At 44.0% G+C, this 24,812-nt stretch overlaps 1 pseudogene across 1 annotated transcript; it reads right to left on the reverse strand.

Annotated features, from left to right (window-relative positions):
- Nucleotides 1-10,374: 10,374 nt before the first annotated feature.
- LOC308341727 (proliferating cell nuclear antigen-like) lies at nt 10,375-24,603 on the reverse strand (annotated as a pseudogene). The gene is made up of 3 exons: nt 24,095-24,603; nt 11,025-11,374; nt 10,375-10,805 (listed from the first exon to the last, which is right to left on the reverse strand). The product of its transcript is annotated as a proliferating cell nuclear antigen-like (transcript).
- Between the last annotated feature and the right edge of the window lie 209 nt (nt 24,604-24,812).

Below are 24,812 nucleotides of genomic sequence, written 5' to 3' on the forward strand. Positions count from 1 at the left end.
CAATCCACTGGCTCTTTCTATAAGGCCCATAAGAATAAGAAATAAGAATAAGAATAAGAAATTTTTCACCCAGAGTCTCTTGGGTGGCTCAGTGTGTTAAAGACTCTGCCTTCGGCTCAGGTCGTGATCCCAGGGTCCTGGGATCGAGCCCCGCATTGGGCTCTCTGCTCAGCAGGGAGCCTGCTTCTCCTCTCTCTCTGCCTGCCTCTCTGCCTACTGGTGATCTCTGTCCGTCAAACAAATAAATAAAATCTTTAAAAAGAAAGAAATTTTTTTCACTTTTGAAAGGTTGAAAAGTAATCAAAACACACATAGAGGGTCAATTAACTGACACCAAAGAAGCCAAGTGTGTATAATGAGAGGACAGGTCTCTTCAATAAATCATGTTGGGGAAACTAGACAGCCCCATGCAAAAGAATGAAAATGGACCATTATCTTATACCATACACAAAAATTAACTCAAAGTGGATTAAAGACTTAAATGTAAGACCTGAAACCATAAAACTGCAAGATGAAAATATAGGCCGTAATCTCCTTGACATGGGACTTGGCAATGACTTTTTTGGATTTGACACCATAAGCAATGGTAACAAAAGCAAAAGTAAACAAGTGGGACGACATCAAACTAAAAAGCTTCTGCACAGCATAGAACATCTTCACAAAATAAAGGCAACCTTGGGACACCTGAGTGGCTCAGTTGGTTAAGGGTCTGCTGTCTGCTCAGGTGATGATCCCAGGGCCCTGGGATTCAGCCCAGCATTGGGCTCCCTGCTCAGCAGGGAGGCAGCTTCTCCCTCTCCCACTGCCTGCTGCTTCCCCTGCGTGTCCTCTCTCTCTCTCTCTCTCTCTCTCTGTCAAATAAATAAATTAAATCTTTAGAAACAAAGAAACAAATAAATAAAGGCAACCTACAGAATGGGAGAAAATATTTGTAAATCATATATCTGATAAGGGATTAATATTCAAAATATGTAAAGAATTCATACAACCCAAGAGCAAAACAAAACAATCTGATTAAAAAATGAGAAGAGGACCTGAATATACATTTTTCCAGAAAAAACATATAGGTGGCCAAGTCCATGAAAAGGTGTTCAACATCACTCATCATCAGGAGAATGCAAATCAAAACCACGGTGAGATATCACCTCCCATCTGTTGGAATGGTGGTTATCAGATAAGAAAACAGGTGTTGGTGAGGATGTGGAGGACAGGGAAAGTTTGTGTACAGCTGGTGGGGATGTAAACTGGTGCAGCCATTATGGAAAACAGTAGAGTTTTTCTAAAAAAATTAAAAATAGACCTACCATAAGACCCAGCAATTCTACTTTAGGGTGTTTTTCCAAAGAAAACAAAAACAGTAACTTGAAGGGACAAATGCATCCCCATGTTCACTACAGCATTATCTACAATAGCCAAGACATGGGAGCAACCTAAGTGTTCATTTATGGATGAGCAGATAAAGAAAATGTGGGATATATATATATATATACATATACACATGTATATGTATGCATATATGTGTACATATGTATATGTGTATATACGTATACATATATAAATATATATGTACATACCTGGAGTATGAGTCAGCCATAAAAAGAAGGGGGTTTTGCATTTGTAACAATATGGATGGATTCTGAGCACATAATGTCAAATGAAATAAGTCAGAGAAAGACAAATACTATATGACCTCACCTATATATGGATTCTAAACAAAACAAAACAAATCCATGGACGCAGAGAACAGACTGGTAGTTGCCAGAGGTTGGGGGGGGCGGGGGCAAATGGGTGAAGGGGGTCAAAGGTTACAAACTTCCAGTTACAAAATAAATAAGTCATGAGGATGTAGTGTATGTGTGGCAACTATAATTCATACTATACTGTGTATCTGAAAGTTGCTGAGAGAGTAGATCTTGAAAGTTCCCAGCACGAGGAAAAAAATTTGTAACTGTGAGGTAACAGACTTACTGTTAGACTTACTGTGTTGATCATTTTGCAAGATATACAAATATCAAATCATTATATTGTACACCTGAAACTAATATAATACAATGGCCTATGTCGAGTATAGCTCAATAAACACATAATCAAAAGAAGAACAAGGGGGCACCTGGGTGGCTCAGTGGGTTAAGCCCCTGCCTTCGACTCAGGTCATGATCTCAGAGTTCTGGGATCGAGCCCCACATCCGGCTCTCTGCTTAGCAGGAAGCCTGCTTCCCCCTCTCTCCCTACCTGTTGCTCTGCCTGCTTGGGATCTCTCTCTCCCTCTGTCAAATAAATAAAATAAATCTTAAAAATATATTTTAAAAAAAAAGAAGAACAAGATTTGTGACATAAAAAGTATATGAAGTTCAAGTTTTAGTATTCATAAAGTTTTTTTTTTTAAAGATTTTATTTATTTATTCGACAGACAGAGATCACAAGTAGGCAGAGAGGCAGGCAGAGAGAGGAGGAAGCAGGCTCCCTGCGGAGCAGAGAGCCCGATGCGGGGCTCGATCCCAGGACCCCGGGATCATGACCTGAGCCGAAGGCAGAGGCTTTAACCCACTGAGCCACCCAGGCGCCCCAGTATTCATAAAGTTTTGTCAGAACGTGGCCACACTCATTTGTGTACGTATTGTCTACGGCTGCTTCCTTGCTCTAAGGACAGAGCTGAGTGTCCGTAACAGAGACCGTATGTTCCACAAAGCCCAAAATATTTACTACCTGGCCCTTTGCAGAAAAAGTTCACCAGCCTCTGCTGTAAGCCCCAGAGGTTTTGAGGTTGGTTGTTACCTCAGTGAAAATGACTCATGGAGTCAAAATGAGTTGAAGGAGAGAGAGGGGAGGAGCCCCAGGGAAGGGAGTGCCAGGCACCACAAAACTAGTCTGACTCACTCCCCTTTGCTGTCACTGTGGACCAGCAGCCCTTCTGAGCATTTATCGTTCCACTCTTAGGGAAGAAGCAGCACTGGGATGAGGTAGTCTCCTAGCCTGTAATTCCTTAGCCTGGGGTATTTGCAGGAGAGGCTGGCCAAGAGAATGCCTACGTGCTGTCGTCAGCTCACCCCCATCTAGAATCTCCCAGCAGGACTTGGTATTGTCCCCACGTTAGTCTGCCAGTCCGGCTTTTTGCTCTCTGTCCTGCAGCCTGAACCTGTTGAAAAGATGTTTATTTCTCCGGGCCCTCCTCAAAGTTGTCCATCCTTTGGATTGCTTGGTAAATGGATCAGAACAGTTGCAGAAGGCTGAGGGGAACGTACGCACTCTCTTAAATGGAAGAGAAAGAGCTGGGGTTAGAGCCGGGAATTTTGTGTCACATGCAGCCTGCCGATCTGTGCTGTGATGGTAATGATCAACCGAAGTTCCATTTCTGGCTGCAGCAACTAGAAATTACAGATGCTTCGTTACACCCTCGAATTAGGGGAGGGGCGTTTCAGCAAAAACCTGGCACAGGTATGGAACGGTTATGAATATGAGTATCATCTGCGGTGGGTGCCTTGGTCCGGAACTAGGGTGAAACTCTCTGGCCTGGAGCCGTAAAGGCAAACTACTTAAAGTGACTCACAATATTGTTCATGTTCCTACCAGTCTCTCCTGCCTCCTGTTCCCCAGTCTCAGGGAGCTTCCACACTTATACTCCCCAATATGTGATGTGCTTCCTCTTTCCTCTGCACGCTCCCCTCCTTCTGCGTTATACTACTCTCCACCTTCATTTGCCTGGAAAACTGTGTTCCCTCAAGGTTCAGTTTGGACATCACTCATTCCGTGAAGCCTTATGACATCCCCCGGGGCGGGGGGGAGGGCAGGTGTTCCTTCCTCTCTGCTTCTGCGAGGCTCTAAACAAACACGTCCATCACAGTTCTTTTCTTTCTTTTTTTTTTTTAAAAGATTTTATTTATTTGTTTGACAGAGCAAGACAGCACAAGTAGACGGAGCGGGAGACGATGTAGGGCTCAATCCCAGAACCCTGGGATCATGACCTGAGCTGAAGGCAGACACTTAACTGACTGAGCCACCCAGGCGTCCCTCCATCATAGTTCTTATGAAATCTTTTCATAACTTTTCCTTTCCCACTACTGAGGGAAGTTACTTTATCTTATTTTACTATGATTACCTTCATGTACGTGCCCTACGTTATGTACACTGCTGACATCAATCAGTGTCCGATCAAGAGACAGAAACCACACCATGAATTTAAACACGGAAACTTCAGTATAAAGAATTACTGACTAGTGAAAGATATATCTACCTATATAGATATATATGCCAATATGTAGATAGGCATATATATCTCGCTTTTGGGTATATATATCTTATATAAAGAGATTTATTATAGGGAATTGGCTTACATGATTATGAAGATTGGCAAGTCCAAACCTGCACTTTGGGTCAGAAGGTTTGAGACCTGTGGCACCTGGGTGGCTCAGTTGGTTAAGAATCTGCCTTTGCCTCAGGTCATGGTCCTGGGATCCTGGGATCAAGCCCTGCGTCAGCTTCCTGCTCTGCAGGGAACCTGCTTCTCCCTCCCCCTCTGCCCCTCCCCTGGCTCATGTTTGTGCTCTCTCACTCTCTCTCTCTCTCAAATAAATAAATAAAATTTAAAAAAAAAAAAAGAAAGAAAGAAAGAAAAGAAAAGAAGAAGGAAGTTCGAGACTCCCAAAAGCCAATGTTCCAGGTCCGGTGCAAAGGCAGTCTGCTGCTGAAGTCCCTGTTACTCAGAAAGACCAGTTTTTTTTGTTCTTCAATTGATTGGGTAAGCCCCACTTCCATTACATGGGGAGTAATCTGCTTTACCCAAAGTTCGCCAATTTAAATGTTACTCTTCTCCAAAAATATCCTCTATGTTGATTAAACCCATAGAATTAACTATCACAGGGGATTATCTACTAAAAGGTAAAAGAGAACTTCAAAGAAAACAGGAATAACAAATGACAAAAACAAACAAACAAACGAGCGGCTATTACATGCAGGATTGAACAACGATACTGCAGCAAGGAACATATAACCAAGACTGCCCCATCTCTCCCCATCCCCTGCCAAGACTGAGGTTTAGTGGACTTTGGCGAGGATGCGTCTGCAGCCCACTGGGTGATCGGTTCACTGCGGTGCCACAGGTCTGGACTGGAGGGTCAGAGACCACACCCCAGGAGGCCAGTACAACTTGCTGGAAAGGGAGCACCACTCCCCTGGGGCAGGATCAAGAACAAAGGTAAACTGGAACCAAAGCCCAGGCGTCAGCTACCACAGTGTCCCTCCAGTACCCTCTGTTGACAAGGACTGACACTGCTCCAGCTGCCAAAGAAGACTTGTATATAGGGTCCTGCCCATGTCACAAAAAAGGGCAAAGAAGGGAAGATTCAGAGCTAAGTGACAATAATGTGATAAATTGCTATATTTGAGGAATAAATGAATGTGGGTTTTTTTGTTTCTTATTTTTTTGTTTGTTTTTTTTTAAGGATTTTATTTACTTATGAGTGCCTAGGTGGCTCTGTCAGTTAAGTGTCTGCCTTTGGTTCAGGTCGTGATCCCAGGGTCTTGGGATCGAGTCCCGCATCAGGCCCCCTGCCCCTGTCACTCACTCTCTGTCGCTCAAATAAAAAAAATCTAAAAAAAAAAAAAGAGAGAGAGAGAGAGACAGAAAAATTTTATTTACTTATCTGAGAGAGGGAGAGGGGGAGAATCTCAAGCAGACTCCCCATTGAGCTTGGAGCCCAATCCAGGGCTCAGTCTCACAACCCTGAGTCCATGACCCAAGTCAAAATCAAGAGTCAGACACTTAACTGATTGAGACTCCTAGATGGCCCTCAGGAATACACGAATGTTTTAATCACCAAAAACTGTAACTAAGTAGGAGGATCATGTGTTGTCTGAGAAATTTAAATGAGAAAAACTTCAAAATTCAATGAAGAGGGGTGTGGGGCTTGTCACTGGAAGAAAAGGAGGAAATGGCTGTAAGGCTCCTGGTGACCAGGGAGATCAGACTAGCAGAGAGCTAAGAGCACAAGATGGGCCAGATTCCTGTGACATTTTACCAGCTCTTTAACAAATGTAATTATCTTACCCTCATCCCAGAAGCAGAAACCTGCACTTTGTATGCCTGTTATTCCAGTGACCATAAATTCACTCCATGCTACAATTCAAAACACATCATTGCAATGAACTGTTTTCCAATATTTGGATTAATTTTAAGAGACTATGTACAAAGGAAATAAAAATTAAATCTCACTTTGTTTCATTTAATGTACTGCTTTACCTAAAATAGTATCTTACTTAGGGGTGCCTGGGTGGCTCAGTCAGTTAAGTATCCTATTCTCGTCATCAGCTCAGGTCTTGATCTCAGGGTCATGAGTTCCACACTGGACACGAAACCTACTTAAAAAAAAATCTCGGGGTGCCCGGGTGGGTCAGTTGTTAAGCATCTGCCTTCAGCTCAGGTCATGATCCCAGGGTCCTGGGATCGAGCCCCTCATTAGGCTCCCTGCTCAGCAGGAAACCTGCTTCTCCCTCTCCCACTCCCCCTGCTTGTATTCCCTCCCTCATTGTGTCTCTCTCTCTCAAATAATAAATAAAATCTTTAAAAAAAAATCTTACTTAAGCTTTTTGTTCGTGTAATATTAGGCTAGCGTCTCCATAATTCATTCCATTTATCTTCTTACTATATTGGCTACAAGATGTTTCACAGAGATGATCACATTTTGATTTTATTGTTTGTTTGTTTGTTTTTTGAAAGAGAGAGCACTCAAGTGAGGGGGTGGATGGGGGAAGAGGGAGAGAGAGAATCCCAAGCAGGCTCCATGCCCAGTGTAGAGCCCAACTTGGGGCTCAATCTCACAACCTCGAGATCATAACCTGAACCAAAATCAAGAGTCAGACGCCTAACCAAATGAGCCCTCCAGCACCCCGATTTTATTGGTCTTGTTTAATTACACAAGCGATACATAAATACGGTCTTATAAAAGATTGAAGCAATGCAGAAGTACACTCGGTTAAATGTCAAAGTCCTCACTTACCAAGATCACTTGTGCTGGACCTGGATTATGCATTTCCCCAGATTTGCTCAGTGGTCTTTTCTCTCACTGTTATTGAACGCTCCCCCAAAAGGATTGCCTGGTAGTAAGTACATTCCTCTAGGCTACAGGGGGGAGGCCTGTCATGCTCCTAAGGCAGAGGCAATTTTGTCTTCGTGCTCCGCTGGTTTTTTCCAGGAGGGCCTCCTGTGGGGGGACTACTCCCGGCCCCCCACATTGCTCACAGGCACAACCCATTCTTTCCTTGAGCCTCAGAACTACCTTTGGGGCTTCACAGTTGCTGCTGAGACAAGATATTCTACAAACTCACTCAATACTCATGCTTGAAGACTGGGCTGGCCAGGCTGGTCCCAGAAACTTGGGGGAGTTGATGCCTTTTGGGGTACACTCTGTCTAGTGAGATAGAGCAACAAGCAGATAAATTCTTCTCCCTTCCTCCCCACCATGGACAGCTGGGGGATGCAGTAGGTTCATACAGGATTTCTGATGACATCCCTTGAGACCAAACAATCATTGGTGCTTGCTGGAAACCTGGACCAGCTCAGAAATGCATCCACATTTTTACAGTGTCCCTTCCCTGCCCTATTCTCCTCTGCTCCTCATTCTTGCTTCCCTAAAACTACACTATCCCCAATAGTGTTAGCACATAAGCTAGGTTTTGCTTTCTGGGGAACCAAGTTAAGACACCAAACCTCTTGGGGTGCCTGGGTGGCTCAGTCCGTTAAGTGTCTGCCTTCGGCTCAGGTCATGATCCCAGGGTCCTGGGATCGAGCCCCACATTGGGCTCCCTGCTCAGTGGGGAGCCTGCTTCCCCCTCTCTCTCTACCTGCCTCTCTGCCTACTTGTGCTCTTTCTCCCTCTGTCAAATAAATAAATAAAATCTTAAAAAAAAAAAAAGACACCAAACCTTTCATCGTACTTTCTACCCCAAAGGTTACCACTGTTAACAGTTTAATATATATCCTCTAATAATCTATTTGCAGAAGTAAGGTTTTTGTTTTGCTTAGTTGTTTCATGTCCATGATATCATACTATACTTTTCCCCTGAGGCTTGTTTTTAACAGTATGTTTTGGATATCTCTCTCTGTGAGTTCACACAAAATCAACCTCATTCTTTTTTTATTATTTTATTATAAAAATTATCCTTTTTTTAACAAGATGATTTCTTTTTTTTTTTTTTTTTTAGATTTTATTTATTGGACAGAGAGAGAGAGAGCACAAGCAGAGGGAGAGGCAGGCAGAGGGAGAGGGAGAAACAGGCTTCCCGCTGAGTGGAGAGTATGATGTGGAGCTTGATCCCAGGACCCTGGAATCATGACCTGAGCCAAAGGCAGACACTTAGCCCACTGAGCCACCACCCAGGTGTCCTTATTATAAAAATTTCAAGCCTAAAACAAAGTTGAAGGAACTTTACAGTGAATGTCCATGTATTCACCACATAGACCCTACCATTAACATTTTACTAGATTTGCTTTGTCTCCTATTTGTACATCTATCCCTCCCTCTCTTCCTTCACCCATTCGTTTTCTTTTTGGATGGGTTCTTTTTTTTTTCCAAGATTTTATTTATTTGTTTGCTTGTTTGTTTGTTTGAGAGAAAGCAAGAGCAAATGCCAATGGTGGGGTGGGCAGACGGAGGAAAAAGCAGAGGGAGAGGGAGGGGGAGAGAATTTCAAGCAGATGCCATGCTGAGTGTGAAGCCCAACACAGGGCTTGATACCATGACCCTGAGATCACAACCCAAGCCGAGATCAAGAGTCAGATGCTCAACCGACTGAGCCACCCATGTGCCCCTTGATAGGTTCTAAAGTAAATTGCAGGCATCAATACACTTCCTCCTAAAAAAATCATCATACATACAATTAATGAGTTTAATGTTTGTATGCATTTTCATTCAAGGTAAAGTTTACATACAATGAAATGTACTAATCTTAAGTCTACTTACGCTAAGATTTTAAGATTTCATACATTTGTGTAATCAAAACTTCTATAAGGACATAGAACATTATCATCACCCCAGCAGGATCCCCCCTGTCCCTTTCCAGGTCGATTGCTGCCCCTAATCTCCCAGAGGCAACCGTTCTTCCAATTTTATTCCATCAAAGCTTAGTTTTACCTGTTATAGAATTTCATATAAGTGGAATTATAAAACATGTGCTCTCTTGGGTAAGGGTTATTTCATTTCGCATAATATTTTTTAAGATTTGTCCATATTGTTGCATGTAGTAGGAACTGATTCCTTAACATCATCAATTAGTATTCCACTGTATGAATATACTAAAGTTTATATATCTATTCTCCTATTGATGGACGCTTGATCTGTCTCCAGGTTATGGCTATTATGAATAGAGCTGCTATGCACATTTTTGTACAAGTCTTTCTATGCACATAACTTTTTTGTTGTTGTTGTTGTTTGAAATTCAAATAACTTTTACTTAAATTAAAAAATATTCTGGGGTGCCTGGGTGGCTCAGTCGGTTGAGCATCTAACTCTTGATTTCAGGTCATGATCTCAGGATCATAAGATCGAGCCCCGTGATGGGCTCTGTGCTCAGTGGGGAGTCTGCTTGAGATTTTCTCCCTCTCCTTCTGCCCCCTAACTTTCTCTCTCAAATAAATGAATAAATCTTGAAAAAAAATAAATTGGAAAAGTCTTAAGACGGCATTTAGAGGAGCGCCTGGGTAGCTCAGTTGGTCAAGCATCTGCCTTCAGTTCAAGTCTTGATCCTGGGGTCCTAGGATCGAGCCCCATCTCGGGCTCCCTGATCAACAGGGATCCTGCTTCTCCCTCTCCCTCTGCCCTACCCCCTCCCCCAACTGGTGTTCGCTCTCTCCCTCATTCTCCCTCATTCTCTCTCTCAAATGAATAAATAAAATCTTTTTTAAAAACCAGCATTTAGAGTTTTTGCTCTGAAAATAGTAAGTATTTCTAAGTAAGGCAGATATATTTCTAGGTTAATAAGATCAGATTTGACTTTGGACTTTACTCTTTGTTTTTTTTAAAGATTTTATTTATTTATTTATTTGACAGACAGAGATCACAAGTAGGCAGAGAGGCAGGCAGAGAGAGAAAAGGAAGCAGTCTCCCTGCTGAGCAGAGAGCCAGATGCGGGGCTTGATCCCAGGACCCTGAGATCATGACCTGAGCCGAAGACAGGGGCTTAACCCACTGAACCACCCAGGCGCCCCTGGGCTTTATTCTTCAAGCAAACTGTAGAGAATAGAGGAAAAATAAGTTATTTACAGAAAATATCTACATATGTACTCAGAGGTACAAATGAGACAGAAGAGACTTAAGTACATGTTGGTATCTTGGAAGCTGTTCTCAAATAGCTTAATTTTATCTTCTTGGATTTTAAGAATGCCTAAGTTCCCACTTCATCCTCGATCTTGGAAGCCAAATAGCACTTTAAATGTCCAATAACAGCAAGTTTATACCCTACACAAGGGGTCCATCTGCACACATACTGAGTGTTCCTGTAGGAGAGAGTGGAGTGGCTTTCCTAAAAAAGTTCAGGTATCAAGGCGAAAGTTAGCCCTAATGGCTTGCTCATCTCTATGGTAACAAGTTTCTCTTCTTTAACGACATTACTTGTGACAACGTAATGTTTTCATTTCCTAGTACTCCACTTGCAGAAAATTTTCCTCCCTCTCTTGCACAGGAAATCACAACAGCATCTCCAATATGACTGAGATCTGGACAAATATGTGCAAATTTGCCTGACAGCCTCTTTACTGCACAGCTAGCTATGGCCTGTTCTGGAATTCCAAGGTGTTCCACATCTAAAGCCATCAACTTCATTTCAGGGGCGCCTGGGTGGCTCAGTGGGTTAAGCATCCGTTTTCAGCTAGGGTGTGACCCAGGGGTCATAGGATCGGAGGTCATAGGATCCATCCCTCCATTGGGGTTCCTGCTCAGCGCGGAGCCCGCTTCTCACTCTGCCCCTCTCCCAGCCCCCCGCCCCTCGTGCTTTCTCTTTCTCTCAAAGAATAAATAAATAAATAAATAAAAAGCCATCAACTTCATTTCAAAATCCAAAACCTTTTCTTTATTTGCGGCTTGAAATATCAGTGCCAGGGTGTCCACATTATCTGCAGCCCTTAGTGTAACAAGGTCTTCACTGTTCATGTTTGTGTTTTGAATGATCAGGTGAGGTTCACACCACCTCGTAGTGAGTCTCGTAGGAGCCGAGGCTGTGGGAGCTCCCGATGACCAGCACCACCGAGCCAAGCGTGCGAACAGTTCACACCGCGGCAGCTTCTGATCCAGGGGCCTCATTGATGAGATCCGTCAGCGCCTCCAGCACCTTCTTCCGGTTGGAGCCCTGGACCCGGCGCCTCCGGAGGTCAGGAGGAAGTCGGAGCCTGCTTGCATGTCACAGGCTAAGAGTGAACAGGCAGAAGCAGAAGCGAACGCCTGAGACCCAGGAAGATCACTGCACATAACTTCTTAATGATTTTGAGTAAATAGCTTAAAACTGCTGGCTTCTAGGGTAGGCACATTTTTAGTTTTGTAAGAAAATACCACACTGTTTTCCAAAGTGGCTGTACCATATTACACTTCCAAAAACAATGTATGGGAGTGCTAATTACTACCCATCCTTGCCGACATTTAGTGTTGTTAATTTCATTCATGCCAGACATCATGCCGGGTGTGCAGCGGCATGCTACTCCGGGGTATATGTGCCCCGTAACTTTATGGACCCTTCCCTTAACAATAGTCACTACAGTTTCTGATTTTTCCTAGCACAAACAGTGATGCATGGACATGTATTCACTCGGATGTCCAATGTGTAACCTTCAGCTTGGCTGCGCTGAACTACACATCCTTTAGAGTGGGCCATAGGGGATATTTGGAGGATAGAAGGAAAGCAGACATTTTCTAGTTCATGCAAATCACTGGTGATCTGCTGACTTACCTCCTTGGAGGTGACCCTGCAGCTGGACCTCTTCCCCCAGATCCTTTGTCAGCTTCTCTGGCTCCTGGGCCAAGCAGTTGTGTTTCGTTCTGTGACAAAGGGCCCTGGCTTCTGCAGGACACCAACTTGGGCAAGATCGGAAGCAGGGAAAACCATCATGGGTTCCAGTCCATCCCTGTGGGGTGCCAGCTCCTGTTAGTGGGTTCAACCTGCTTCTGATCCCCCCATTTACATCCCTCTTCCTTTCCCCATTGCTTTCCCACATTCCCATTAAAGAGATTTCCTAGAACAGGAGGTGCTTGGTCAAACGGGATGCACATGTAAAACGCTGATATACTGGGGCGCCTGGGTGGCTCAGTGGGTTAATCGTCTGCCTTCAGCTCAGCTCACGGTTGCCAGGTCCTGGGATTGAGCCCCATGTCAGGCTCACTGCTCCCTGGGGAGTCTGCTTCTCCCTCTCCCTATGCCCCTCCCCTATCTCATGCTCTCTCGCGCTTTCTCTTTGTCTCTCTAATAAATAAAATCTTTTAAAAAATAGTGCATGAGGGTTCTTATTTTCCTGCGTCAATCAGAACTGGATATTATGAATCATTTTAATTGTTGCCACTGTGGTTAAACAAAATAATAACGTTACATGTATCGTGTTGATTTGTATCCCTGCTCACCAGTGAGGCTGAACATATTTCCATATGGTACTGGGTGTTATATTTATTTCTTCTTCTGTAAACTCCATAGCCTTTGTCCTTTTATTAATTTTTTAATTTTATATTATTTTATTTTTTTTCAGTGTTCCAAAAGTCATTGTTTATGTACCACACCCAGTGTCCTTTTATTTTTTATTGAGATATTTGGGCTTCCTTTAGGGAGTTCTTTATGTATTTTTGATATTATACATTTGCCAAATATATGACTCCAATCTTATCTTTTAAATCTGTTTGTAATATCTTTACAGAAGATTTAATTTGAGGGGCGCCTGGGTGGCTCAGTGGTTAAAGCCTCTGCCTTCGGCTCGGGTCATGATCCCAGGGTCCTGGGATCGAGCCCCGCATCGGGCTCTCTGCTTAGCAGGGAGCCTGCCTCCGCCTCTCTCTCTGCCTGCCTCCCTGCCTACTTGTGATCTCTGTCTGTCAAATAAATAATAAAAATCTTTAAAAAAAAAAAAAAAGATTTAATTTGAGGGTGCCTGGGTGGCTCAATGGGTTAAGCCTCTTCCTTCGGCTCAGGTCATGATCTCAGGGTCCTGGGATCAAGACCCGCATTGGGCTCTCTGCTTAGCAGGGAACCTGCTTCCCCCCCTCTCTCTGCCTGCCTCTCTGCCTACTTGTGATCTCTCTCTCCATGTCACATAAATAAATACAAATCTTTTTTTTAGATTTTATTTTATTTTATTTTTATTTATTTATTTGACACAAAGAGAGAGAGATCACAAGTAGGCAGAGAGGCAGGCAGAGAGAGAGGGGGAAGCAGGCTCTCTGCTGAGCAGAGAGCCCGATGCGGGGCTTGATCCCAGGACCCGAGATCATGACCTGAGCTGAAGGCAGAGGCTTAACCCACTGAGCCACTCAGGCACCCCTAAACAAAAATCTTTAAAAAAAAGAGAGAGAAGATTTAATTTGATGTAGTGAAATCTATCCAAACTTTTCTTTTATACTCTTTGGGTTTTATGTTCTTCCTTAGAAAAGATTTTCTCACATCAAGATTATAACATAGTGGGGTGCCTGGGTGGCTCAGTGGGTTAAGCTTCTGCCTTCGGCTCAGGTCATGATCCCAGGATCCTGGGATGGCCCTCCCTGCCCCCAACCCCCAGCATTGCTCAGCGGGGACCTCCTTCCTCTTCCCCCTCTGCCTGCTTCTCTGCCTACTTGTGATCTCTCTTGTCAAATGAATAAATAGAAATCGTAAAAAACGATTATAACATATTATCCTTTATTTTCCTTTAATCCTTTCATAACTCTGTCTCTTTATGTTTAGAATTCCAATCCACCTAAATTTTATTTTAATGTGTAGGATCTAATTTTTTCCCAATAAGTTATCCAACTGTCCCAAAGATGTTTGTAAAGTCAGTCATCTTTACATTTCAGGTTTAAAAAGCCACTTTTATCAGATATTAAATTGATATATACTGAAGAATCTTTTTCTGGTTGTGATAGTCTGTTTCATTCACCTGTTATCCATCATGTGCTCATACCATACTGCCTTTAATGACTGTAACTTTGTATTATATTTTACAGCATTGATTTAATTTAAATTTTTTAAGTTTTCTTTTTTTTTAGTAATCTCTATACCCAACATGGGGCTCAAACTCACGACCCCAAATCAAGAGCGGCATGTGCTGCCAACTGAGCTAGCCAGGCACCCCAACAGCATTAATAATGGAATAACCTTTTTATTAAGGCTTAAGAAGGTACATTTCCTTTTCTGGCCATTCTGGCACTCATTTTTACACTAAAAGTAAAATGTGTAACTTCAGCAAAGTGGCCTTGCACAAAATCACCAAGAAAATGTTTACTATTGTCCCTACCCACTATGCGGTCAGTCATCTTTGGCTTCTTGAAGAATTATGTATTTTCCCACTAGTCTACAGTAAATGGGTTTGTTTTTTTTTTTTTAAAGATTTTATTTATTTATTTGACAGAGAGAGAAAACACACAGAGGGCACTGCAGGCAGAGGCAGAGGGAGAAGCAGGCTCCCCACTGAGCAGGGAACCTGATGCTGGGCTTGATCCCAAGACCCTGAGATCATGACCTAAGCTGGAGGCAAATGCATGACCGAGTGAGACACTCAGGTGCCCCTACAACGAATGGGTTTAAGGCTAAAGTCCTGTTAGCATGGATTGGGTTTTCTAGGAAGCAGATGCTGAGACAGAGCTGGGAATATAAAAGGATTGATGGGGAGTAACACATGTGAAGGAGAGGAAGGGGAAGATTGGGAATCTCTGAAACAGACATCGCCGAGTGGAGGAGTCCCGTGTTTCGGCCAGACTTCTTGAAAGCTGAAGCAGCTGAAGGCACGAACAGTTGGAAGCTGTCAGCAGGTTCTTTCACGAAGGGGGATCTCTGGGGTACATTTCTCCCTGTCCGCCATATCACCCTTCTCAGCTCCATGGTGGTGAGTGTGGGTAGGTCTTTTAGTCACTCAACAAACACTGGGTAAGCACCTCCTCTATACCAGGCACTGAGCTAGATACTTAGTGCTACAGAGATGCCTGGAATATTTTCAGGGACTTCCTTGGCTCAAAAGAAGCTCAGTCCTTGCAGAAGTAGCTCGCCATCCAGCAGAAGAGAAACCAGCTCTTCTTGTGGGGTATTTTTTAAATTCATGAACTTTGGGGGCACCTGGGTGACTCCGTCGGTTAAGCACCTGCCTTCAGCTCAGGTCATGATGTCAGGGGTCCTGGGCTCCTTGCTCGGCAGGGAGCCTGCTTCTCCCTCTCCCTCTGCCTGCTGCACTCCTTGCTTGTGCTCTTTCTCTCTTTCTCACTCACTCTCTGTCAAATAAGTAAATAAATAAAATGTTTAAAAAAATGAATTCGTGAACTTTTGCTCACCCATAATATGAAATAGACCACATGTAAAACATTTAAAAGCTCTTGAACCTGGCGCAAGACCTGGCAAATAGGCATTGGACAAACATTGTTGACCAAAAGCCTGTGAGAATTCAGAAGAGGGGATATCATCTTTTTCTGGGGAGCAGACTGGTTTGTCACCTATCAACCGGTCAACAATAAAATTTAAAAAAAATAAGTTAAAATCTATTCGCTGATGCAAAGAGTCAATAAAACCTACAAAGTTAGATATTGTCTTTACACTCAAGTTCTCCCATTCTCCTGCCTCCCCCAAACCCTCCTCCCTCCCATAATTTTCTTTTCTTCCTCCCAATCATCATCAACTCATTCGCTAACTCAGATCAACCTCATTATTTCAGTCTGATGCCTCACACCGACTTAAGAGATTTTTGAAGTTCTGAAAATTTATTTGCAGTTGAAAACCAGAGGTGTTCAAACACAGATCATCCTGGGACTGGTAAAGGGGCGGGATCAGTGCCCTCGCCAGCCACCAGCGCTGTCACCAACACCCCTTCCTCCCTCTGTTGGAAATGTCCTTTCTGCCTTAGAAGCTAGAAACGGAGTGTGTGCAGTTAGCCTTGTGGTCTCCTCTGATTTCCCCTCCCCTCCCTTCTCAGTTCCCCTCCAGACGGCTGACTCCTGTGTACACGTTGACAGGCTCAGGCCCCAGAGGATTGGCTCAGGAGGCTGCTCACCCAAGGACAAGGCCCCCTGGGCTCTAGTGTGGGATAACTGTTTCTTTAGAGGGATACAGGCAGGGGTTTCCAAGAGAGGTAGCTGCTGGGGAGTTTTCACCAAGGAATGAGTCCCCTGGGGGTACACCCACGTTACAATGTTAGCATAGGGGGAAAAAGACAGAGCAGTCTAATCTCTGTGGTCACTCTCCCAGTGACCTCCACAGTGACACCCCCTCCCACCAATCCAATAAAACTCAGCCAATAGCTGGCAGAGGCTGAGGAGCCTCACAATAAGGCCCACCCCGTGCTGATGTCCACAGGGACCTCTTCAAAGAAAAAGGAGAGGGACCGACTCCCTCAGAGGTTGTGCTGGAAAAGTTGGCTTTCCCCACAGCACTGTGCTTCGGTGCTCAGCAAACTGTAGTAAGTAAAGTGCCTCTTTGTCTGTCGTTCCCATCAGACCACAAGATCCCTGCGGGCAGGGCTGTATCTCTTTCACCCAGATATCCCCAGCACCGAGAGGGACTCAGTAAATGTTAGAAGAAAGAAGGGGCACCTGGGTGGCTCAGTGGGTTAAAGCCTCTGCCTTCGGCTCAGGTCATGATCCCAGTCTTCTGGGATCTAGCCCCCATGGGGCTCTCTGCTCGGCAGGGAGCCTGCTTCCTCCTCTCTCTCTGCCTGCCTCTCTGCCTACTTGTGATCTCTGTCTGTCAAATAAATTAAAAAAAAAAAATCTTAAAAAAAAAAAAAAGAAGAAAGAACATTGTTGAGGGCCTCTATGCAAAAAAACAAGGTGGGCTTCCTGCCCTCCGGAGCATGGCCAGGGGATGGGGAGGAGAGGCAGTCCCCTGGGACTGGGTCGTAAAGGAAAAGTAAGGTTTTGCCAGGGTGGAGAAGTATCTGTACACGGGTGTGTGGAGTGAGGAAGAGATATGGGAGCAGACAAAAACGCAAACAAGTACAACATGAAAAGGAATGGCATTTTCAGGGAGTATTCCAGAAGACGCAAGTGAGAGGGTGAGGTCACTTTGAAGATGATGCCAGTTTGGCTGCATTAGCCGGAATAGGACTCCCTTGAGTTAATATTTTTAACTTTATGTTTAACTTTCCATTATGATTGTTAAGAAGTTTTAAACATCTGATCGTGTTAAATAGTATATTCTTCTTGGTGGAAATAGTCTACCATATATTTGATGATAGCTGCTCAAGGCTGGAAACACTACCCTTAACTTTTTTTTTTTTTTTTCAAATCCAGGGCGCCTGGATGGATCAGTTGGAAGAGTGTGTGACATTCAATTCGGGGTTATGAGTTCAACTCCCATGTTGGGTGTAGAGATTACTTAAAAATGAAATCTTAAAAAAAAAAAAAGATCAAGACCCACACTGTCCGCGTTGATGGTCTCTAGCCACATGCGGCTATGGAGCGCTTGAAATGTGGCCAGTCCAAATTAAGATGGCTTGTGAGCGCAAGGCACACACCGTATTCCTTAGACTTAATACAAAGCATGTAAAATTATTATTTTTTTCTAAAAATTATAGTATTTTTCTATTGATTACATGTTGAGATTGTATTTTTAACATCCTGAGTTAAATAAAATATTAAATTAATTATATTAATTTTAGTATTGATAATATTTAATCATTTGGGGGGCACCTGGCTCAGTGGGTTAAGACTCTGCCTTCGGCTCAGGTCATGGTCTCAGGGTCCTGGGATCAAGCCCCACATCGGGCTCTCTGCTCAGTGGGGAGCCTGCTTCCCCCCTCCCTCCGCCTGCCTCGGCCTACTTGTGATCTCTGTCTGTCAAATAAATAAATAAATAAAATCTTAAAAAATATTTAATCATTTTTCTTTTTAAGTGAGGCTATTAGAAATTTAAAATTGTTATTTTTTAATTAACATACAGTAAGATTCACTTTTTGGTGTACAGTTGGAGTCTTGACAAAGGCGTAGAGTCATGTCACTAGTACCACAATCAAGAGACTTAACAGTTCTCTTACCCCACCAAAAAACTCCCTTATGCTCAACCTTAGTCATTAATCTTCTCCCCAAACCCTATCTCCTGGCAACCACTGGTCTATTCACTGTCCTTCTCCCTGTGTTTTTCCAGAATGACATAAAAACGGAATCTACTAATATGTAGTGTGCGTGTGTGTGTGTGTGTGTGAGAGAGAGAGAGAGAGAGAAAATATGTATGTAACATAAAATTTACCATTTTAGCCATTAGGTGCAATTTTTTGGGTCTTGTTTCTCTCAACACAATGCATTTGAGATTCATCCATATTGTTGCATGCAAGAGTAGGTCCTTCCTTTTTTATTGCTGAGAAATATTCCGTTGTATATTAGACGATGGGCATTGTCTAATACATCCATCAGGCAAAGAACATTTGGAATGATTCCAGTTTGGGGCATTTATGAGAAAGCACCACTAGAAACATTCACATATGGATTTTTGTTTGAACATAAATTTTCATTTCTCTTAGGTAAATATTTAGGAGAATTCACTAAATACACGGGTTTATTTCTGGTTCATATGTTTGGTGTGCTTTCTGCTTCACAAAATACTGCCAACCTATTTTCTCAAGTAGCTGTACCATCTTGTATTCCCACCAGCATCATACAACAGTTCCCGTGCACCGTATCCTTGCCAGTGCTTGGTATTACCAGGTTTCGTTTGGGTTTTGGTTTTTGGTTTTGGTTTCAGCCTTTCTAAGAGGTGTGTGGTGTGGTTCTACTTTGCATTGTGGTTTTAATTTGCACTTCCCTCAGGACTAAGGCTAGAGCATCTTTTCCTGTGTTTCTTTGCCCTCCATGTATCTTCTTTGCTGAAGTTCAAATCTTTTGCTCATCTCAAAAAACTGAACTGTTTCTGATGAGTTTTCAAGATTTTTTTTTTTTTTTAAGAAAGCTTTCGCCCTGCCCCCTCTGTGCCGAAGATGCTCAAGGGCGTTGCCACCTTCTTTTTATGTGGTTTAAAACATGCAAGGGACCACCTTCAATCCACATCACAGAATTCCTGCCTACCAGTTATTCACCAGAAAACATAGTTTTTCATTTACTGGCTGCTGACAAGCCCTTGCTGAAACTTGAGTTGATATGATTGTCAACAGAATGTGCTAATGATTTGTTCCTCCTGAGTTTTATAAGCTCTGTCTCTGAATCAAGTTACACACGTAGACAATATGAATTTTTTTTGAAGATTTTATTTATTTATTTGACAGAGAGAGATCATAAGTAGGCAGAGAAGCAGGCAGAGAGAGGGGGGGGGAAACAGGCTCCCTACTGAGCAGAGAGCCCAATGCGGGGCTTGATCCCAGGACCCTGGGATCATGACCTGAGCCGAAGGCAGAGGCTTTAACCCACTGAGCCACCCAGGTGCCCCAACAATATGAACTTATGATTAAGTGTTGTGTGCTTAGACTTTATCGGTGGTCCGTATTTGAAACAGCCCTTGTGAATCCTGCAAAACTGCTGATAAACAAGTTGCCCATTATATTTTTCAATATCCCCTTATAGAATAAACTGTTTAATAAATTCCAATTAGAGTTTAGTGCCAGAAACACTTCCTGTCTCCTGACAAATAGTCATCTCTCCTATTATGATACAGTGAGAACTGTGACATTTAGCAACCTATGCTTCTACATTTGGCTGCTAGAAAACCAGCACTATATTTAATATTCAGTTTTACTAACTACCTGTACCCTTAATCATCCCTCTGCCCTCGTGGTTTTTATTGTCTATAGTTATTTACCATATATAAGAGTCGTTATCCAGAGGGTGGTGTTCCAGTTACTATCACTGAACAACACCTATCTCAAAAGTTCCAGTATAAAACAGTCACTTTCAGGGCACCTGGGAGGCTCAGTCAGTTGAGTCACCAACTTTGATTTTGGCTCAGGTCATGATCCCGGGGTCCTGGGATCAAGCCCTGCGTGGGGCGCCACACTCAGCATGGAGTCTGCTTGAGATTCTCTTTTCCTCTCCCTCTACCCCTTCCCACCCCTACAACTCGCTGAATGAATGAATGAAATCTTTTTAAGAACTCACTTATTATGCCGATTCTGTACATCAGGAATTCTTTTTTTTTTTTCAAGATTTTATTTATTTGAGAGAAAGAAAATGAGAGAGAGAGAGAGAGAGAGAATGAGAAGGGGGAGGGTCAGAGAGAGAAGCAGACTCCCCACTGAGCAGGCAGCCCCAGATGGGACTTGATCCCAGGGACTCCAGGATCATGACCTGAGCCAAAGGCAGTTGCTTAACCAACTGAGTACCCAGGCACCCGAGCAGCAGGAATTCTGAAAGAGCGCAGTGGGAGCTGCTCTTCTCTGCTCCATACCATCCTGAGCTTCTGCGGGTGACTAACAGCTGGGAGCCAAAAGGGCTGGGCTGCAGGGGTCAGTCTAGAATGGCTTCTTCACTCACATGGCTGAGCCTGGGCTGGAAAGACTGAAGGCTGGGCTCATCTGGGACTGTCATTCAGAGCACCTATACGTGGCCTCTCCACGTGGCTTGACTTTCCACAGCACAGGGCTGGGTTCCGTGGAGCAGCAAACCCAGAGGGCATGTTCCAAGAATCAGCATTACCAGACATCTGGGCGGAAAGTGCATGGCCTCTCCTAGCCTTAGAAATCACACGTCACTTCCGCCATACACCGGGGTGTAGCAGTCGCAAGTCCACCCAGATTCAAGGACAGAGTCCAAAGACCTATCTCTCGATGGTTAAAGGATTAAAATAATTTCTTGCCACTTTCAGAAACTATAGGCATAAGTAATAAAAATAATAAACTCGTGACTTTTTTGGTCAAAGAGATGTAAATAGGTGGTGTATCAGCATTTATCGCTGCTCAGACCACATGGCTGGGGGTTGGCAGGGTTTGGAGGACGAAGGTAGGGGAGGTCTCTTCCGCTCCCTACAATCTTCCCACATTTGCTATGGAGCCATTTTAAAAGCTCACCAAAGTTTCTGCAAAGCTAAGGGGAAAAGCTAGCTAAAATTAGATATATTACTAACTTGGTAGCAACAAGATTATTTTGGCCACGAATAACTTTTTTAAAGGGCATTTAAAAAGCTGTTATTTTAGCCATGAAAGATTAATGGAAGACATCTTTCTTTTTAATGACTAGTGAGAAGACACATTTTCGACTGGTTGGAAATAATAAATTCTGCAGCTACCTGAAAACAGACATCTCCAAAAACCAGCCCTCTTCCTCTTCCTCTTCTTCCTCATGGTCCCTTCCCTTCCTGGAGTCTTCAGAAGAAATTCCTTTATTAAGCACCTAAAATGTGCTAAGTATTATTGTCACTCCCACAATGTTTCAAAGCACAGATTTAGCAGCCAATTTAATAATGTGATTAAGATACAATATTTCAGGGGGTGGCAAACTTCTGGAAAGGGCCAAATAATATTTTATGCTTTGTAGGTAATATAGTCTCTTTTACAACTATTTAACTCGGCTGTTGCAGCAAAAAGTAGCTATAGGCAATATATAAATGAATATGCATGACTGTGTTCCAATGAGAATTTATGGACGCTTTTACTTATGAATTTCATATAATTTTCACATGGCACAAGATATTTTTCTCTTGATTTTTGTTTCAACCATTTAAAATGGAAAAACCAATTTCGGGGGCGCCTGGATGGCTCAGTGGATAGAACCTGTTACTCCTGATCTCAAAGTTGTGAGTTAGAGCCCTCCATTGGGGATAGAGTTTACTTAAAAAAATTTTAATAAAAATAAAAATTTAAAAACCAATTTTAGTGGTTTTTAGGCAGCAAACCAGGTTTGACCTGTGGGCTGTGATTTTCCTAACCATACAAAATTGAGTGAAAAAAAAACCAGGATGCAGAATTGTATTTACAGTATGATTTCCCATAACTCAAAAAAGGAGACTGACACATAAAGAAGAAGCTGAAAGTAGGGGTGCCTGGGTGGCTCAGTCTGTTGCGTGTCTGACACTTGGTTTTGGTTCAGGTCATGATCTCAGGGTTATAAGATCGAGCCCCAAGTTGAGCCCAGGAGGGGCTCCATGCTGAGCTTGGAGTCAGCTTCTCTCCTTCCTCTCCCTCTGCCCCTCCCTCTACTCATACATTTTGTCTCTCTCTTTAAAATAAATAAATAAATAAATCTTGTTAAAAAGGAAAAGAAAACCATGCAGTAAAAAAGGAAGGAAGGGGAAGGGAGGGGAGGAGAGGGGAGGAAAGAAGAAAGAGAGAGAGAGAGGGAGGGAGGGAGGAAAGGCTGAAAGTAAATTTACAAAATGTGGTTGTATTTTTATGCCGAATTATGATGGATTTTTCTCTCTTTTTAGTAGTTTCAAATTTCAGGGAAGGGAATATTTTACTTTAGCGATGGAAATAAAATTTTTGAAAGAATAAATATGGGAGTGCTCACCTCAACAGCATATATACGAAAATTCACGAAGAAGGAGAAAATTATAGGCACACCTCGGTTTATTGGTGTTCAACTTTACCACGCTTCCCAGATACTGCATTCGTTACAAATTGAAGGTTTGTGGCAATGCTGCTTTGAGTCTATCCCACCGATTTTCCAACAGCATTTCCTTACTTCGTGTCTCTATGTCCCATTTTGGTAATTCCTGCGATATTTCAGATTTTCATTATTATATTTCTTATGGTGATCTGTGATTAGTGATTAGACTTGCTGAAAGACCAGATGACAATTAGCATTTCTTAACAATAAAAATACTGTACATTTTTTAGACATAATGCTATTGCACACTTATAAGACTACAACATAGCATAGACAAAAAAATTTTTATATGCACCAGGAAACCAAAACATTCATTTAACTTGCTTTATTGTGGTATTTGCTTTATTGTAGTGGTCTAGAACTGAACCTACAATATCTCCACAGTATGCCTATGGAATGAATCCTGTGGTGTTGGTTCCGGTTGTCTATGTATATACCCATCTGTATCTGTCTATCTATATCTAGAGGTCAATCTAGCAATCACACAATCTATGGAAATGTCCACGGAGAGAGCATGAAAGCAGCAACACTTCAAAAGCAATGAGCACATCCAGGGTGTGGGTCTTGGTTTCTAAGTAACAGCTCTTCACTGAAAGAACCAAGGCTCCTTGGAGAAGTATCAGATTCCAGGACTGGGTCAAGGTTAAAAGACAAAATGAGGGGACACCTGGGTGGCTCAGTTGGTTAAGCAGCTGCCTTCAGCTCAGGTCATGATCCCGGTGTCCCGGGATCGAGTCCCACATCCAGCTCCTTGCTCAGCGGGGAGCCTGCTTCTCCCTCTGCCTCTGCCTGCCTCTCTGTCTGCCTGTGTTCTCTCTCTCTCTCTCTGACAAAAAAAAAAAAAAAAAAGACAAGATGAGCCTGGAACATCTTGTGGGAGAACATAAGCGTTCAAGTAACCATAGGGACAGGTCAAAGGGACACAAAAGCTGGCTTGAATGGGTTTCCACCAGCTAAATGTGGAACAACTGGAGCATTAAAATAAATGACAGCAACAGATTCCAAAGCAATGGGTAAAACAGGAAACCATGAATCCCTAGGATACAAAAAATAAATAAATAAAATATTAAAAGGTTTGATGAGAAATGGGTGACTTCTGTCGTTTCAAAGTACCTCCCTTTATAACACTTTACAATTACAAAAGGAAAAAGTGTCACTCTACGGTGGGTTAAGCATGTGGGACATCATCTTCATCAAGAATCAAAGAGAACAGCATCTGTAATGAGACAGATACTGACTAAGCCGAAATTGAGTGCCATTTGATAGCCGCGCTGGGAAGGGCGCAGCATTGCTCGTGAGCAGAGCCCGGACCCAGGCAAGAGCGGACACACCAGACCAAGCAGAGGGACAGTCTCCACCTTCGCTAGCCACCCCCCCACCCCCACCCCCACCCCCTCCACCCCCCCACCCCCACCCCCACCCCCCCCACCCACCCCCCCCCCCCGCACTCGCCGCGCAGCCCGAGCGTGGCCGGCCGGCCGCCCACCCTCCCGGAGTCCGCTGCGCCCGACGGCTCCACACAAGCCGGGCGCCGTGCCAGCGCCGCCTGCCCGCCGCCGCCGCCAGGAGGCTCCGCGCGCCTTCCCGCCTTTCCCCGCTCCTCGGTGGGGCCGGGCCGGGCGGGCGGCGACGGCGCGGCCATTGTCCTGCAGCCCCTCCCGGGCGCGCAGGAGGGGCTGGCCGCGTGGCCGCCTCTACCCGCAGCCGCGGCCCAGAGGCCGGGGGCTCCCATCGCCCGCCGCCCGCGCCGCCTTTGTGACGGTCCCCAGCCCCTCGGAGCCGGCGCGCCGCCGCCCGGGACTGCAAATGGCGCCCGACCGCTTCTGCGCCTCCCGCCGCTCCGTCGGGACCCCGAGTTCTGGCCGCACGGCGAATGGTCGGGATAGTCTCCAGCCGCCGCCGCCGCGCGCAAGGAGGCCCCGGGCGCATCCCGCAGCCCCATTGCCACGCCGGCCCTCTGCCGTGAACACCTCCGGAAGCCCCAGAAACACTAAGTAAACAGACTTTTTCAAAAAGATTGTGGTGAAATACACAGAAGAGAAAGCCTCTCATTTCAAGGACGAGTCACTCGTGTTAAATACATTCACAATGTTGTGCAACCATCACCACTATCGAGTTCTGGAACTTTTTCTGGGCCGGGAAGGGAAACCT

The sequence above is a fragment of the Martes martes genome, assembly GCF_963455335.1.
Source record: "Martes martes genome assembly, chromosome: 4".
NCBI classification, from domain to species: Eukaryota; Metazoa; Chordata; class Mammalia; order Carnivora; family Mustelidae; genus Martes; species Martes martes.